A 17,118-nucleotide genomic window follows, 5' to 3' on the forward strand; every position below is an offset into this window, starting at 1 on the left:
AGGTGATTCATGTGAGGTTTTCCGATGAGAATACGGCCACAGGTAGTGAGTTAACAGAATTTTACCTCGGACTGTTTGTTAGAGCTAGGGATATAGGACAATCCATTTCGGAGATCGTTATGGAATTCAACACTCCGAGATCCACAGCGTAGAGTGTGCCGAGAATACTAAATGTTAATCATTACGTCTCGCCACGGACAACACGATGGCCAGCAGCCTACGTAACGACCGAGTGCAGAGGCGTTTTCATACAGATGTCAGTACTAATAAACAGGCAACAATTCTTGCAATAACGGCAGAACTGAATGTGGGATGTGCGACGAACGTGTTCATTAGGAAAGTGTGGAGATATTTGGCACTAATGGGCTGCGGCAGCAGACGATCGATGCGGCTACCTTTGGTAACAGCTCGACATCGCCTGTTGCGATGTTGCGGAGCTCGTAACCTTATCGTTTGAACCCTAGCCGACTGAAAAATCGATGCCTGGTCGGAAGAGTCCCGATTTCAATTGGTATGAGCTAATGGTAGGGTTCAAATGTGGCGCAGACCCCACAAAGCTATGGACCTATGTTGTCAACAAGGCACTGTGGAAGCTGGTGGTGGCTCTATAATAGTGTGGGCGGTGTTTACATGGGCGGTGTTTACATGGATTGGACTGGATCCTCTGGATGTTCGGCTGCTGGGCGACAATTTGGAGTCATTCATGGACTTCATGTCCCCAAACAACAACAGAATTTTTATGGATATCAATGCACCAGGTCACTGGGCCACAGTGTTTGCCATTGGTTCATTCTGGACAATCTGTGCGATTGATCTGGCCACCCAGATCGCCCGCCATGAATTCGATCGATCGGACGTAATAGGGAGGTCAGTTCGGGCTTAAAGTCGTGCCCCGGTAACAGTTTCGCAATTATGGACTTTTATAGATGCGGCAAGGCTCAGTATCTCTGAAAAGGACATCCAAAGACTTGCTGCGTCCATCCCACTCCGAGTCGCTTCAGTAAGGCGGACAAAAGGAGGTCCAACACGATAATAGGAGGCATCCCATGGCGTTGTCACCTTAGTGTGTAAAAATGGTGTTGCCATGTACGAGTATTATACAGATTCCTAAAGAAGAACTGATGGGTGAGTGGTGCCAAGAACGTGTGATACATGTGCAAAACGGGAATCGTAGGTTGAGAGCTCGTAAATTTAGATTACTTCATTCTTACGTTCAGTAAAACAATACTCCCAGAGCATATCATGGAAGATTTCTCTAGATTAAACGTGAGGCCTTAGAGACTGAACCCAGGGCGCTGCTTTACATTCCAAGGCTTTGGCAGCATGAAATGTGGTAAGGCCGCACACGAAGGAGTCATCTAACCATCTCCTACGAGGTGTGCTAATTGTTCTGTGGCTCAGTCTGCCTGGAGTAACGACTGCAGTTCCTACCTTGAAAAAGGGAAGGTGTAGGAATTAAGAGAACGAAATTTTTATCTGTGTGGTGAAAGAGGAGAGATCTGTAAAAGCATGCAACCTCCCACTTTCACTGCTTGGTTTATTTCAGCACTCAAAAAGCTTATTCAGAAAGCCTACTTCTGTAAGAAAAAGGTGAGTGCTAGTTCTGACGCCTGGTTTTCTAAGTGTAGCTGTAGTCGTGTTGTTATTACGAAGCCTGTAACTCCCCCGCCACATTAAAAAATGCTACAGTAGCCGACATTGTAGAACTTCCAGCGCCTTAGTGAGCAGACTCAAGCACACAGTCTATCACCACCACGAAAGTTCCTACAAAATCTTCCCTTGCAGGCAAGCCAAACAGGATATATTTAACACAGGAGAAGACAGATCCTAAACTGTAAGATCCTCTGTCCTCCACACTAAGCCTCCAACCGTCGCAGTAATCTCACCAGGGCGCACAGTCGACCATATCGTTTGAAAATTTGCTTATGGACTGTAAAGAATATATATATATATATATATATATATATATATATACTCGAAATTCAGAGGTAATAAGAAAAAGGTTTATGCTGTTGCTGAGAGTTTTGTTATTGCTTATGGTGGGGTGGAGGAAATTCACAATAAATATCAAGAAGATGTAGAGTGCTGTTAAATTTAATGAAACCCGGGTCACATAAATTAAGATAACTCACGCTTCGAAGACAAATTTACACCTTGGATTCTACGTGGAGGAGTACCGAACAAGAGAGGAGTATTCCACTCTATTAAAATTACCCGAGTGGTTCTAGGCGCTTCAGTTCGGAACTGCGCGCCTGCTACGCTCGCAGGTTCGAATCCTGCCTCGGTCATGGCTGTGTGTGGTGTCCTTAGGCTAGTTAGGTTTAAGTAGTTCTAAGTTCTAGGAGACTGATGACCTTAGATGTTAAGTCCCATAGTGCTTAGACCCATTTGAACCATTTTATTAAAATTACTAGTAGGAACAAAAAGTTGTTTGATAGTTCGTCACTGGTCATATTTAAAGAATAAACATTCATACGTGATTGTTGGACGGTAAGTGACAAGTTAAAAGCCAAAAAACTGTGGTCAGAGTCCACATCTGCCCCTAAAATCTCTTGCTTTTTAACTCTGTCATCTAAATCTCTGTCTTAGAATTCTGCAATCCTTCTGAAACTTCCGGCGGCCCCAATCGTCTCACATAATTGTCAAGGAGCTGGTGATATTCAGATTACGCCCTGTGCAAAATTCTGCTAGTCAGCTTCCTCTTTGGATTCATTTCCCCCCTGCCCCCTTCCTTTCACTACTATCGGCGTCCCATCACGCATCATATTACATTTTCATCCCTGTGTAGTTACCGTTATTCCATCATGCAATGCATAACTCTACCCCATTTTGCGTTGACAGCCTGGTACTGACTTCACCAAGAGTCATCTTCTTCTTGCTGCAGCACCTCACTAATTCCCACTGTATCTGACTCAAAGTATGTACTTCTCTTGTTAAGTTCTATTACCTATCTATATGATTAAGAGATCTAACATTCTATGCTTCGAACCGTAGAAAGCCACTTTTGTTTACCCTGAATATAATATCCTCCAGAGAGTTGCAGAACTCGTAGGAGACGCAAGAGGTCTACTAAAGGGATTGCCTATATTACGTTCATACGTCCACTTTTGGAGTATTGCTGCGCGGTACGGGATCCGTATGAGATAATATTGACCTAGAGTAGCGAAAAAGTTGGAAGAGGGCCAGCCGGTTTTGTATTATCGAGAAACAGAGGGGAGATATCACAACAATGTTACGAAAGCTGGGGTGTCAATTCTCAAACGAAAGGTGTTCTTCGTTACTGCGAGACCTTGCCACGGAATTTCAGTCAGTAATTTTCTCCTCCGAATGCGAAAAGATTTTTTGGCTCCGCCTACAGACGCAGAAATTATCATCGCAATAAAATAAGAGAAATGGGAGCTTGCACGTAAAGAGCTGTGTGTTCACTTTTTCTGCGCGCTGTTCGGGAAAGCAACGGTAGAGAAATCTTTGGAGGTCGTTCGATGAATCCTCCGTCAGGAACTTAATTGTTAATTATAGAGCTGTAGATATAGGTGTTGAGTAGCCCCCATTCAGAGATCCGAATGGCGTACTATTTTATCTCTGGAATCGTTTGAGAGGATACCATCATCATTTAACGGCACAGTACAGCACAACGCACACGGAAACAAAAGGTCGCGGCTGCAGTTTCCCTTCGCTTTCAAGCGTTCGCAGTACCGGCACAGTGAGGCCATGTTGGCTAATGTAACGCGTCCAGACTAATTATGCTGAGTGTAGCCACTGTAACTACCGAAAAGGCTGCTGTCTCTCTTTAGGAAGCACGGATTATTCTGCCCCCTTCACAAACAGTCCTCCATTGTCATTGCACAAATGGTATTGTTATCTGTGTATTTTCGTCTATTAGGGTCATTCAAAAGAAAGGAGCTAAGGTTTGTGACATGAGAACTTCCGAAGATGTGGTATTGTAATTGCCTACGGAACAATATGTAGTGCCTACATGACCGCTGAGGCACCAAACCCGCCGCTATGGGGGCACGGGGACGCACCTACGTAAGAACAGGGAGATCTCGTGCAAGAGTTCACTGCCCACTGTACTCACTGTTGCTGAAAAAATAAAAATGCAGGCTTCAGTGGAAGAACGATATGTAGCAGTGCTTTCCAATTATCGGAACCCTAGTGTGAAGAACAGAAATTCGTTCAAGATTGGCACAAGTGTGCAGAGAGTACTGAATGTCCGTTGCAAATGCGACGCTCAGTTCTACCTCTGGGGCAATTGCAGCCATCGTAACTCGTCAGTCTTCATTAATTTGGAGTTCTGCCTGCTGGACAATGGTGTCCGGATTCTGCGTCATCGGCAAACGACATTAGCCCTTTTCTCACTCGCTTATACCGCGCCTTGCCCTTTGCGTCGGCAGAAGTGCACTTCGTGGTCTTGTACCGTTCTTCAATGAATTTCCGTTCCACGCACTTCTTCCGCTGTAAAGTAACACCCACATATATTTTCTATCCTTTTGAAGCAACGATTTCACCGTTTGCAGCAGGAATATGCCTTTTATTTACAGTACGTTTCGAAAAATTACTTTCGAAAAACTGCTCAGTTACTTGATTAGCTACGCAAAGCTTTACAGGTGATATTAACATTACATTCCACCACATAGTGTACGGCAATATACGTAATTAAAGTACACTAGCGAGCCAAAACACTATGACCACTGCCGACAGCGAGCTTAAATGCCTCCTGGTACTGTTATGGTCACGTGACGAAGTAATGAAAGAATGTAAGAGGAAGAGAGACGAATGAGTAGATATTATAGTGAAGATACGGGGCGCAAATGCGGAGATTCAACTGATTTAAGCGGTTTGAACAAAGGCCACATTGTTGCAGCGGTGCACCTGGAAGCAAGATTCTCTGAAACATCGAATCTTGTCGCCTGTTGGCGTACTTCTGTCATGCGCACCTGCGGAAAGTAGTTGAAGGATGGTGAAACAACGAGTAGGGCTTATGGTATTGGACGAATACGTCTCATGACAAAACGTAGAGGACGGAGGGTCCCCCCATTGTGTGATCCTGGATGGGCAGCGATCTGTGTGCAGATCTGAGGACAGAGTACAATGCTGGTGCAGGCAAATGTGTGTAGGAGCACATCGTTCAAAGACCATTGCTGAACGTGGAGCTCTGCGTAACACGACCCCTTCGTGTTCCTGTGTTGACCCATCGACATTATCAGTTATGGTTGCGGTGCGCACAGCATCACTGAGTTTTCAATGAAACGTATCACCTGTCGTATAAACCCCATTTTTTGTTACACCAGGGGATGGGTGCTCACACGCCGACGTCCAGGCGATTGGCTGCACGAAACATGCACTGCGCCACAGATAACGGCTGGTAAGCGCAGAATTATCCTACGAGAGTTTCCATGGGATCTGTGATAGTAATCGTAGGCATCATGACATCAGTGAACTGCGTGAATGTTGTTGCTGACCACCTGCGTCGCTTCATCTTTAAATTCTTTCCCCGCGGCGATGATATTATCGACCTCAATAACTATCGACGTTGCAAGGTCAGACTCGTGCTACAGCAGTCTGAGGGTCATTGGGGTGAACTCACACTGATGTCATGATTAGCAAATGTGCCTCATCTGTACCCACTGGAACACGTATCGGGCGCTAGCTGCGTGCCCATAAATAACCATCCCTAATTAGCTGGAGCTGCTCAGCCTGTGCGTAGACATGTGGTGCCACAAATTGTGGAATCCCGTTAAGGACTTGAGAATCCACCACAAGCAGAACCTTTGTTGTACTGTATTTGAAAAGTGGAACTACACCCTATTGAGCAGGTGGTCATAATGTTTTGGCTCATTGGTGTAGACACAGATGTGAGAAGTTTAGTATTGGGTGGTAAACAAATATGTTGCGCACTAGCATTCAGTTGATCTACCCAGTTTATCCCATTACAAACTGCAGACTACAATAACGATAACGCAGGAAAATAAGAAGACGGGACCTGGATAAACTGAAGCGATCAGAGGTTGTTGAGAGTTTCAGAGGTAACATTAGACGATAGTGGACTGAAACACCGAAAAAGAATACAGCAGAATAAGCAGCTTTGAGAGATGAAAGAGTAAAGACATCAGATGTTCGCAAGTATAAAAATTGAGAAAACCTGGTAGAAATCCTTGGATAATGTTGCAGTTATTGAATTTAATTGATGAAAGGAGAAAATATAAAACTCCAGCAGGTGAAGCAGTTGAAATGGAATGCAGAAATCTAAATATTGAAATGGACAGAAATTGCATTAATATTAAACATTTGGTTAAGAAAAAATGCAAGTCTGTAGAAGCGTACAATAGGAAACATAGGTGCTTCCTATGAAAATTTAAAAGACTTTTGGAGAAAAGCGAAACAATTGAATGAACTTCAAGATTTCAGATAGCAAGCAAATGCTATGTGAAGAAGAGAAAGATGAAAGGTGGGGGGGGGGGTCACATATAGGATCTCTTCAAGGGAAATTTACTCGGTGGCAGTATTACACATAGGAAGAGGCTGTAGATGAAGATGAGATGGAAGATATGACACAGCGTTATGAATTTGACAGAGAACTAGGAGTCTTAAGGCGGAACAAGGCCCCTCGAGGTGACATTCGAATTTACTCTTGGGAGGCGATTCTTCAGAGAGACAGCCATGGCAAAATTATTGTACTTGGTGTGTAAGATATATGATACAAGGGAAATATCCTCAGACTTCAGGAAGAAAGTCATAATTGCAGTTCCAAGCAAGGCAGGTGTCGATAGATGTGAGTAGTACTAACGGATCATCAGTTATGGATGCAAAATATTGATACAAATTACTTGCAGAAGAATGTAAAAATAGGTAGAAGTTTACTCTGGGGATGATCGTTTAGGGTTCGGAAGAAATGCAGAAACCCTCGAGGCAGTACTCACCCTACGTCTTATTCTAGAAGAGAGGTTGAAGAAAGGCAAACTTAGGCTTATACCATTTGTAGATTTAGAGAAAGGTGTTTATAGTGTATGTTGGATACTGGACTACGCTAATTCAAACGTTAAAGTTAGGTGGGAGGGGGGAGGGGGAATAGGGGAACAAATAATTATACACAACTTGTACAGAAACCAAACTACAGACATAATAGCCAAAGGAAATGAAAAGGAAGCAACAGGTCGGGAGTGAGACAAGGTTGTAGCTTATTGCAATCTAATTCAGTCTGTAGAATGAACAACCTGTGAGAAATTGGGAAAGAGAATTAAAATTCGGGAACTTCATGGTTTGCTGATGACATAGCCATTCTGTCAAAGGCGTCTCTGGGCTCGGAAGAGCATTTGAGCGGATCGAATAGTGTTTTGAAAAACGATTATAAGATACAATTCGTTAACTTGCTCATATTTAGTAGAAAGGGGTGTTCCATATGTAGATTAAGAAATCACACAGAAAAATTAGTATACGAGATTTGTTACTTGAGTGGCAAAGTAACAGATTATGGCAGACGTAGTAAGGAAATGGAATGAAGATTCAAAAAGAGTAATTCATTAACATCTAATACAAAACTAAATATTGGGAACTCTTTTTCAAAGATATTTTTTCTTGAGTGTGGAGTTTTATGAAAGTGAAACGTGGACAGTAGACGATTTAGAAAAGAAGACGATCGAATATTACGAATTACGATGCTTTAGAAAAATGCTGAACATTAGATAGGTAGATAGAATAACAAATAAGGATTTACTATTTCTGTAAGGAAAAAAGAAATTTAGGCACAATTCAACGGAAAGAAGGGTTCCGTTTGTAAGAAACATGAAGCATCGAGGAACTGTCACTTAATTAATGGAAAGAAATGTGTGGGGGGAAGGGGTGTATTCTAAAACAGTAGAGGGAGACTAAGGCTTGAATACAGTAAGCAGCTTCAAATGGATGTTGGTTTGGTAGAAGGCGTGGGACAGACTAGCAAGGCGAATTGTGAATGAATTACAAATTGCATAAACTTTCTAAAAAAATTTGAAGCAAAACGAAATTTAAATGTTATTTTTTATGTCTGCGACTGCAGAATGATTTCAATATGAGGTTAATGGGTAAGATTTTATTTGCTCCTCACAAACTCTTAATAGTGCATATATTACCAATCGGAAATAAGATGAAAAATACAATAAACAAGTGTCGACAGCATTTTCCTTTTCAAGAATTACGTTTTTACTATAATTTCAAATTCCATTTCCTTACACCGTTTGTCACTGAATTCAAATGCAGCACAATTTAGCAGCTGTGAGGTATTCTATCGACTAGATAGCTTAATTTGACAATCTAATTCACTTACACTTGACTGTAAGTAGTTTCTTATCATCTTTAATTTATTTGAACTGCATTGACAAAATGCAGGACTCATTGAAATTGTCATAAATATCCTTAAAGCTGTTTAGATGTCTATAAAAGCACTTCACAACCCCTTACTCTGAAAAGGTGACATTCGAAGACCCAGATAAAGTGTTGTGTCACTGCTCTTCATCGGCAGTATCTTCGGGAATTTGAAAGCTACTATTTCGTTTTATAACTGCGCTGTACTGATATTTCTGCTATACATGACATCAAAATCTGACGCATAATTTTCAGAATAAGATATAAAGTTCACACTTCAGGTGCTACTAACGAAATTAGATGAAATTTTGGGTTACATTTGAGATCAGTTTTCTATTTGACTTATAATTCCATGAAATAATTTTCAGCACACTGTTTTAAATGTCTTCAGTCCACTCGTCAGTTGTCAGAAATCGACACATATCGTAAGGCTGCGCTCAGATAGCATATCTGGTGCAGCGCCTTCCACCAGACTTTGAGATCCCACAATACTGTAGTGAAGTTGCAGCAAAAACTTCATTGTTGGAAGTGAATTAGCTGTGTAGGCAGCAGCCTTGTGAACCTCATGCAGTGTTGCTAAACTACATATGCGATGCCTGTTTGGTAGTAATTTCCTTATACCCAGAGGAAATGACATTATGAACAGCGTTCGTTTATAGTCTAGGGCCGAAGGAGAGGCTTCTCCTCAAAGGCAGTAGTTAGGAACACGTTGGGCAAGTGAACTGACGATCTCCTCCAGGTTAACTCTTAAAATATCTCTCGAGACTATTTTTTAGCATAGAAAGTTTTTCACCCCTTCTGGCCTATGGCCTTGGTGTAACCCAATCTCACTATATTCTCAGCACTGCCCTGAACATCATACTTTTCAGTTATTGTGTGCGAAGTTTGTTTAACATATGACAGTTACCCTGGCAAGTTTCCAGTACAAATTAGGCTGTGTAGCTCTCCAGCAATTGAGAATTAACCAACAGACAGCGCATTGTGAGTAATTGATCGCCATTTTGAATTATTTCTTTTTCAGGATTCACTTGCCACTGAAAATCCCACACACATAAGAAAGTATTTGACTTTGTATAAGATGTATGGGGAGCAGTCGTTTTTTAGATGACATTTGAAGGACATCAAAGCTGCTTTACAACTGAGTAAAGTGTTTTGGGACTGTAGTCCTCTGCCTGAATCCAAAAAGCTGTCTCTTCACCACACAAGAAACAAAAGTCTTGGAGCATATACAGAGGAAAGAGGAGCACTCATAAATTTTCTGATTCCTCAGAGCATTTATGGTGTGAGAAGTTTTCTCAGAATGTGCTTATGCTACCATGATTCATAGTGGAGTCCTGTACCAAGTCACATACCTTGCTAAAACTAATGGAGCGAGATGCGAAATTTTTCTGGAACATCTCACAAGATAGTTTTTTTTTTTTCTCCATGAGGAGACGAAAACGTCATATCCAGTCCAAGCATTGTATGACAAGAACGCCAAGTAAGAATTTCACACCTATGCTAGTGGTTACGGGATAGGTGCAGTGAATAGTAGTAGTAGTAGTAGTAGCTTTGTTCATCCGTAGATCTTCTTTTACAAGCATACAGGACATGTCACAGTATTTAGAAATTTAGATCCATTTATAATAAGCTAATTCGCATAGACATATATTTACAGACTTCTAGTTAGAAAGAATCATTAGGTTCACTCCCGGTATACAATACTTTCTTACAAATAACTTATTAAATAATGTAATGCCACACTGTTCACTCATATCTCACTATCAATCACCACACACACTATACAAACATTGTTTCATAACACTTCATTCACTACACACACACACACACACACACACACACACACACACTGGTAATCTCTGGGCCATTTTCTGTACCGCTACTTCCTATTTGCTTTCCTGAAAAACTGAGTCAGCATCCCTCCATAATGAGTGAGATGTTGAGCTCAGTAAGAGGAAGAGGTGCTTGTACTGTGCTATGCATAGCTTGAGGATAAATATTTCTAGAAAGGAAAAAAGGAGGAAAAAATCATAAAGTGAAGGTATTATATGGAATATTGGATATTTGATAAACGTTATTATTCTTCTTTATTTGTATAGCATTTTTTATCAAACCCCTACTCTGTTTTAGCTAAGTAATCCTTCAATGTATAAAATATATTGCATAACAGGTACTTATCAGCTACCTTTGTAAATATGTGTATTTTTATAATTTCTTTAATCTCTTTTGATAATTTATGGTGCAGTTTTATTCCTTGGTAGAAAATGCTGTTTTGAGTTTTATGTTTATTTTTTCTCTGGTTAAATGTAAGTTGAGTCTGTCTCTTGTTGCATGGTCATGGACAGAGCGCCTGTCCGAAAGAACAGATACCATCGGTGACCATGCAGCTCGTTAGAATGAAATTACAATGAAATGAACACCCTTAGCTGCTTACAGGCGATGACATACGTCAACGGGGACAGATGAATATGTGTGCCCCTACCGGGATTCGAACCCTGGATCTCCTGCTTACATGGCACACGCTCTAACCTATCTGAGCCACCGAGGACACAGAGTTTAGCGCGACTCCAGGGATTTATCTCTGGCACGCCTCCAGCGAAACCCACATTCGCAACGTACTGTCCAGCACTACATTCGTAGTGCCCCCGCCCATTATACTCATTACTCGCGGCGCGTTGCCGATTCCGTAAGAGTTCGGGCACTGTTTGTGCATTCGCACAGAAGAAGAACAGATACCATCTTAGTATATATATAGTTAAGGCTCACCGGCCACTTGACCATCTTCTTATTCTGTGTGAATGCACAAACAGTACCCGAACTCTTACGGGAATCTGCAACGCGCCGCGAGTAATGAGTATAATGGGTGGGGGCACTACGAATGTAGTGCGGAACAATACATTGAGAATGTGGGTTTCGCGAGAGGCGAGTCAGAGATAAATACCTGCAGTCGCGCTATCCTCTGTGTCCTCGGTGGCTCAGATGGATAGAGCGTCTGCCATGCAAGCAGGAGATCCAGGGATCGAGTCCCGGTCGGGGCACACATCTTCATCTGTCCCCGTTGACGTATGTCAACGCCTGTAAGCAGCTAAGGGTGTTCATTTCATTGTAATGTTATTTTTGATGTATACAACTCACTGGTAAATGTATTCACATGGAGCAGTTAACAGATCTTTACAATAAGCTCGACTAGTGTATTTGGTTATTATTCTTATGGCTCTTTTCTGGAGTTTGAAAAATGTGTTCTTATTTTGTGCATTTGTTCCCCAAAAAAGAATGCCATAGTTAAGAACTGAGTGTACATATGAAAAACATGAAACTATAAGACACTGCATATTACACACTGATGATAGAATTCTAAGGTCGTAATATGCTGATGACATTTTGTTTGCAAGTACCTTTGTGTGTTCATCCCACCTGAACTGAGAATCAATATTCACCCCTAGAAAATCTGAATTTGTTACACAGTCTATAGAGGTGGCATTACATTTATTTTAACATTGTCATTTTTCCTCTTCAAACTGAAATTCATGGCATTAGTTTTCTTTATGTTCAATGTCACTTTATTGCTTATTGACCAATCATAAACTCTCTTGTGAGTTTCATTTGCTTTCTCGGGAAGGACTTCTCTTGTTTTCTCAGTGACTATACTATTGCTTTCATCATCTGCGACAATTTTTTCACCATGAGTAAAACTACAGGGAATGTCATTGATGTATATCAGTAACAGTATTGGTCCTAATATGGTACTTTGCGGAACCCCTATTTTAATTTTGTAGTGAAAATTCAGGAATGTGCTGGAAAGGTAGTAGATTATGCATCTAACGTACTCCCTAAGCCTGAGACTAACTACTCTACAAACAGAAAGAGTGCCTTGCAGTTCTTTAGGCTATCAATAGTTTCATGCAGTATTTATTCGACAAACTATTTACCATTGCGTTGGACCATCATTCTCTGTACTGAATGACTGGACTGAATGACTTGGGTTGTCTGATGAAATTGGGACAGAGGGGTCAGAAGTACTATGTCACAAGATAATAAAAAAGGGGGCTTCAAACAATATGATACCTACTGTCTTTCAACGAATCATTCAGTAGAACACAGAAGTCTGGAAAAAATGCACTGAATGACATTGCTTCTGAGCGGAGGGTGGATCCAGCACTGGTGAAAAGCATAGACCCACTGAGGAATTTCAGTTAATAAAACAAGCAATGAGTCAAAGTAACTTTGATATGATGGGGCAGATATGGTTGCTCTTTACCCCAGCCCATCTGTGGCCAGCTATCCTGAATCACATCAATAACACTATTTCTGGTTACCTGGTATTCGTGAAGACTCTAGATGGAATAAGAGGATGGCATCACTTGCCAGGCCTCTACTGATCTGTTCCATGCTGTATGAACCAATGTGAGGAAAGCCAATGACAGAAGAGTGTATTGCAACTACCCCTGTGGCATCTGCAATAAATTCGGGGTATAGCAGAGCATTCAACCGCAATAAATTTCTTTGCGAGATTCCTGAAGTTGACAAACGGGAATCGATCGATAATATTTCACTTGATAAGCTGCCACCACAGCTTCAGAAATTGCCGAGATCCTTATAGAAGACATCATTTTGAATCATTAGGCGATCATTGATTGTATGAAAGTGTTCGAGTTGAGGGTAGTAACAGAGATAATATCACATTGTGACATCATGTGTACGATGACAACGGACAGTCGTCCATAGATGTATGGCTTCACAGAATAGTTTAACAAGACGTTGATATATATGCCATCGATTTATTGTGGTGTTAGACAGGAAGATTGTGGTACAATACTGCACATCACGACTTTTAAAAGCAACGAAGTGAGGCAACACACTACAGACTTTGCACTGTTGGTTTTACTGCACTGCGAGACTGAAACGTTAACGGACACAGATTCCACGTTTCAACCAGACAGTACTCAGGATGTCTACGTGGAACGCCTCATCGCCAGGGTAGAACGAGCAAGACACCTGGCTTGAAGACGTCCCGTGAACATGCAGGAGAAAAACTGAGAGCGCTACATCGCTATTCACTGGCCACTGAAACGTGATGAGGAGTTTTACGCCTATGCGGAATGTGTAACTATCGGAAAAATTATTAAAGTGTTACTTTGGGCCATATTGAAGCTTGTCGTATGTTTAACGAGAAGTCAAGCATTATGGCTCTTCATCAAGAAGACAAAAGTGTAGTGACATCGACTACGTGTTTCACATGGAGCCCTACTGTACTCCAGAGGAACAGCTCGACGATGTTAGGTTGAAGGACACTGATGACCCACTCAGTGATTGCGAAGCTTTGACATGAGTTGCTAGTGTCGAAGCTCATCTTAGTGAAGAAGATCAGAACATGAGGGTGCTCCAGCACCTCCTAACATTTCATCGTCTCGCTTCTCTCATCTTCACACATTATAAACCAGGAAAAACCCCTCTACATACATACATTACTGTCACCTAAATTCAATAGATACGTCTAAGGCACAGCCTTCATGCACTGCGAGGAAAGGGCAGAGTGTGCGCACAGGTAGAGACCCCATTGCGATTAAGCTCACCCAACCAATTAGGCCTTAGGATTCCTTCGTTTCTTTATGGGCCAGAACGTTGTGTGAGCCATTTCCATAGACATGTAATTTCTAGTCTAAATAATGATTTCACAGTTATCGTATGCTGTTACATTACGATCTATCTACTGTAAGAGTAAACGATCTGTATTGCACAATATTAGACGCACAGTGGTAGTAGATTTGTATGAGAGAGCACCTTTGTTAAATTTCGGAGGCTTTGACGGCGTAAGAACGTGGGAATAATCTGACGTGTGAAGAATCTGTGCCTCAATCTTGCACCTTTCGTTCATAAGAACCTACATCTTGCAACATAAATTCCCCTCAGCATGCAAAATAAAAACAGATACAGATTGTGTCGTGAAGACTGAAGAATGCAGCTCCTTCTCTCTAAATTTGCAGCAACAAGTTACGGAAATACTACTGCCACGCACTCTCCATAAACCCTGAGTCTCCACCCAATGTGTGCCTCAACAACACACATCTGTGAGGGCATCTCTGAGGTACAAAGCCTTTTCAGTATTTAGTGCGGCAACAGCCTGGATTATGTGTCCTTGTACCATCAGCTAAAAGGACCAAGCTTTACAGATGCTTATAATATCTCAGAAAGAAAGCGAGAAAATTTTGCCATTATTTTTCTCGAAGACATACATCTCTATTGTGGGGCTTGTGAGGGTATGCCTCCGAGTAAAGTAATCCTGAGGTAAGATATTCTCAAATTTTTATCTCCAAGCGGCGATTACTAAAGAGGAAGTTGTCTTCAGAAGAAACAAATGTTCAGTCCTATGGATCACACAGTGCAATGCTACAACCATTGGTCAAAATGGTAGGTTAGATAACTTGATAAGACGAATTGGGATGTTCAGTTTAGTTATCACGGAAAGTGTAGAGGCGGGAATAAAACAGTTAATTATGAGTATGGACTTAAATTTACGAAATCAAATAGCGATAATGTGAAATTACGAATGCAACATTATAAACGAAGAAATACAGTCAATTTACATGTAGACCAAAGCCACCACCTGCCGCAGCTATAAAAGTGTACTGACAATTAGATCTGCATACGAAAACGAGACAGAAGGACTTATTCAGCACGATGAGGTACACGAAACTTTAATTAGGGTCCATCATTGTAATTCTGTTTTTGCCAAAGGAAAAATTCTAAGTGCCCTTAAAGTGAGGTAGAGGAAACGAAGAAGAAATCATATTGTAGAATTTCGAGCGCAGTGTAGTTTAAAAGTTGTCTACGTATGGTTCTTGTTTCATGAAAAAAAGTTGTATTCGTGCAAGAGACATGGATTTGATACGACATAGATGTCAAACCGGTATTAAAATGCTAAATATTTCCAGGAGCACGTATGTATTATCTCCTTAATCGTTTTCTAAGGAAAGCTGTTCAAAAGTGATAAAGTAGGTAAGATTTGAATAAATTTAAAGAACCAGTAGTTGTTGAATGTTTCAGTGTGTTACGCAAATATGAATTGAAACAGGGGACAGAATCACAAATGAAGAAGAGTAAGTAGTCTTCAGCGATAAAGTAGAGAAGGCAAAAATATTACATCCGTCAGATGTTCGATTTGACTGATAAAAGGAGAAACGTACAAAAGCAGCAAATTAATAGGGGGAAATGAAATATCAACACTTAAAAATGGCACTTAAACAAAGTGCAAAGTGACAAAACAAGCGTGGATAAAGCAGAATTGAAAAGCTTCAGCAGTATGCGTGGCTATAGAAAGGCTAGTAGATACCATTAAAGAACAGACAACCAACTGAATGAATATCAGGAGTTCAGATAGCAAGCCAGCACTGCCAAAGAAGAGAAGACTGAATGGTCTGAGAAATATACAGGGAGATTCAACAGTAACTGTACACACTTCGTGGGTGTAATTTTTCCACCGAAATAAGTGTAAAATATTTAATAAAGTTTTGTCGCCAACTGCTTTATTTCAGAGTTATGCATTAGAGTAGGGACCACAAGTGTAACACAAACAGCACAGTATTAACTCTAGCACCACTAAGGGAGGCAAAAATTAACCGCAGTATTTGTTTTATTTGTCTAACATATCTATTTGTTGCAGTAAAGAAGCAATAATTTATGTAGCTGTAGAAAAATATCTGGAGCACGTTCTCTCATGGTTTTATAATTTTTGTGAATTATTTTAATCTGCCTATTATATTTAATTTAAGTGCGGGCAGTTTTTGTCCCGCCCTTAGACATGGGTGAGACAACTTTTCTCATTAAAATATTTCTTAATATAGTAGAAATAAATGTTTTTTCCCTCTGTATGATGCTGCCATTGTTGTTTTGAAATATATCTCCTTTGTTGTTCGAGCAGCTGTACATTACTAGCAGCTCTAATAAAATGTCTCGTCACTATCAGAGGTTTCTCACAGATGAAGAGGTGTCAGATATAACAAATGAAGCAAGTGAAGGTGATGAAAGTGATCCAGAAGAAGATGATACAGTTGTGACACAGCAATAGAAAATGAGTCAAGTTCAAGGTGTTCATTCCCTGATGAATAGCATGCAGCTGCTTCCAGCATCACTGGTATAGCAAAAAGAGGTAAAGAATATATTACTGCGACTCCAAGGGAAGTACGCAGGTCAGTACAAAAATATAGTGCATTTTTGTGAAGGTTTTACTCATGAAGGCTTGACCTCTAGTGTGTCAGAATCTTTCAAAAAGCTTGGAACTCCACAAATAATGAAGATTGTCGTGGACTGTACAAACCATGACGCTCGTACTAAGAACTTAAAACTTACAACCATAGAAGAAATGTACGCCTTCATTGGTATTTTCATACTCATGGGTACAAATAATGACCCTAGACTGCCTCTTGAGGAGTTATGGGGGACAGTATTGGGAAAAAAATATCTACATAGCTACAATGAGTCGTATTCCATGTGGAGAACTTCTGTGCCTGATTAAATTTGATGATAGAGAAATAAGAACTGAAAGACGAAAGCAGAGTAAGTTTTGCATCCTTCGTGAAGTTTTCCACAAAACTGACGAAATGTTTGTAAAATGCTACATACTAAGTGCAGATCTATTGATCGATGAGATGTTCTCTCTATTTCGAGGAAGATGTCCCTTTAAGCTCTTTATGAAATACAAGCCTGGGGAGTATGGCATATCGATTAGGCTGTTATCAGATGCAAACACGCGGTATATACTAAAATAGAGGTCTATGCAGGGAT

This window comes from Schistocerca americana, chromosome 3, assembly GCF_021461395.2.
Source record: "Schistocerca americana isolate TAMUIC-IGC-003095 chromosome 3, iqSchAmer2.1, whole genome shotgun sequence".
NCBI classification, from domain to species: domain Eukaryota; kingdom Metazoa; phylum Arthropoda; class Insecta; order Orthoptera; family Acrididae; genus Schistocerca; species Schistocerca americana.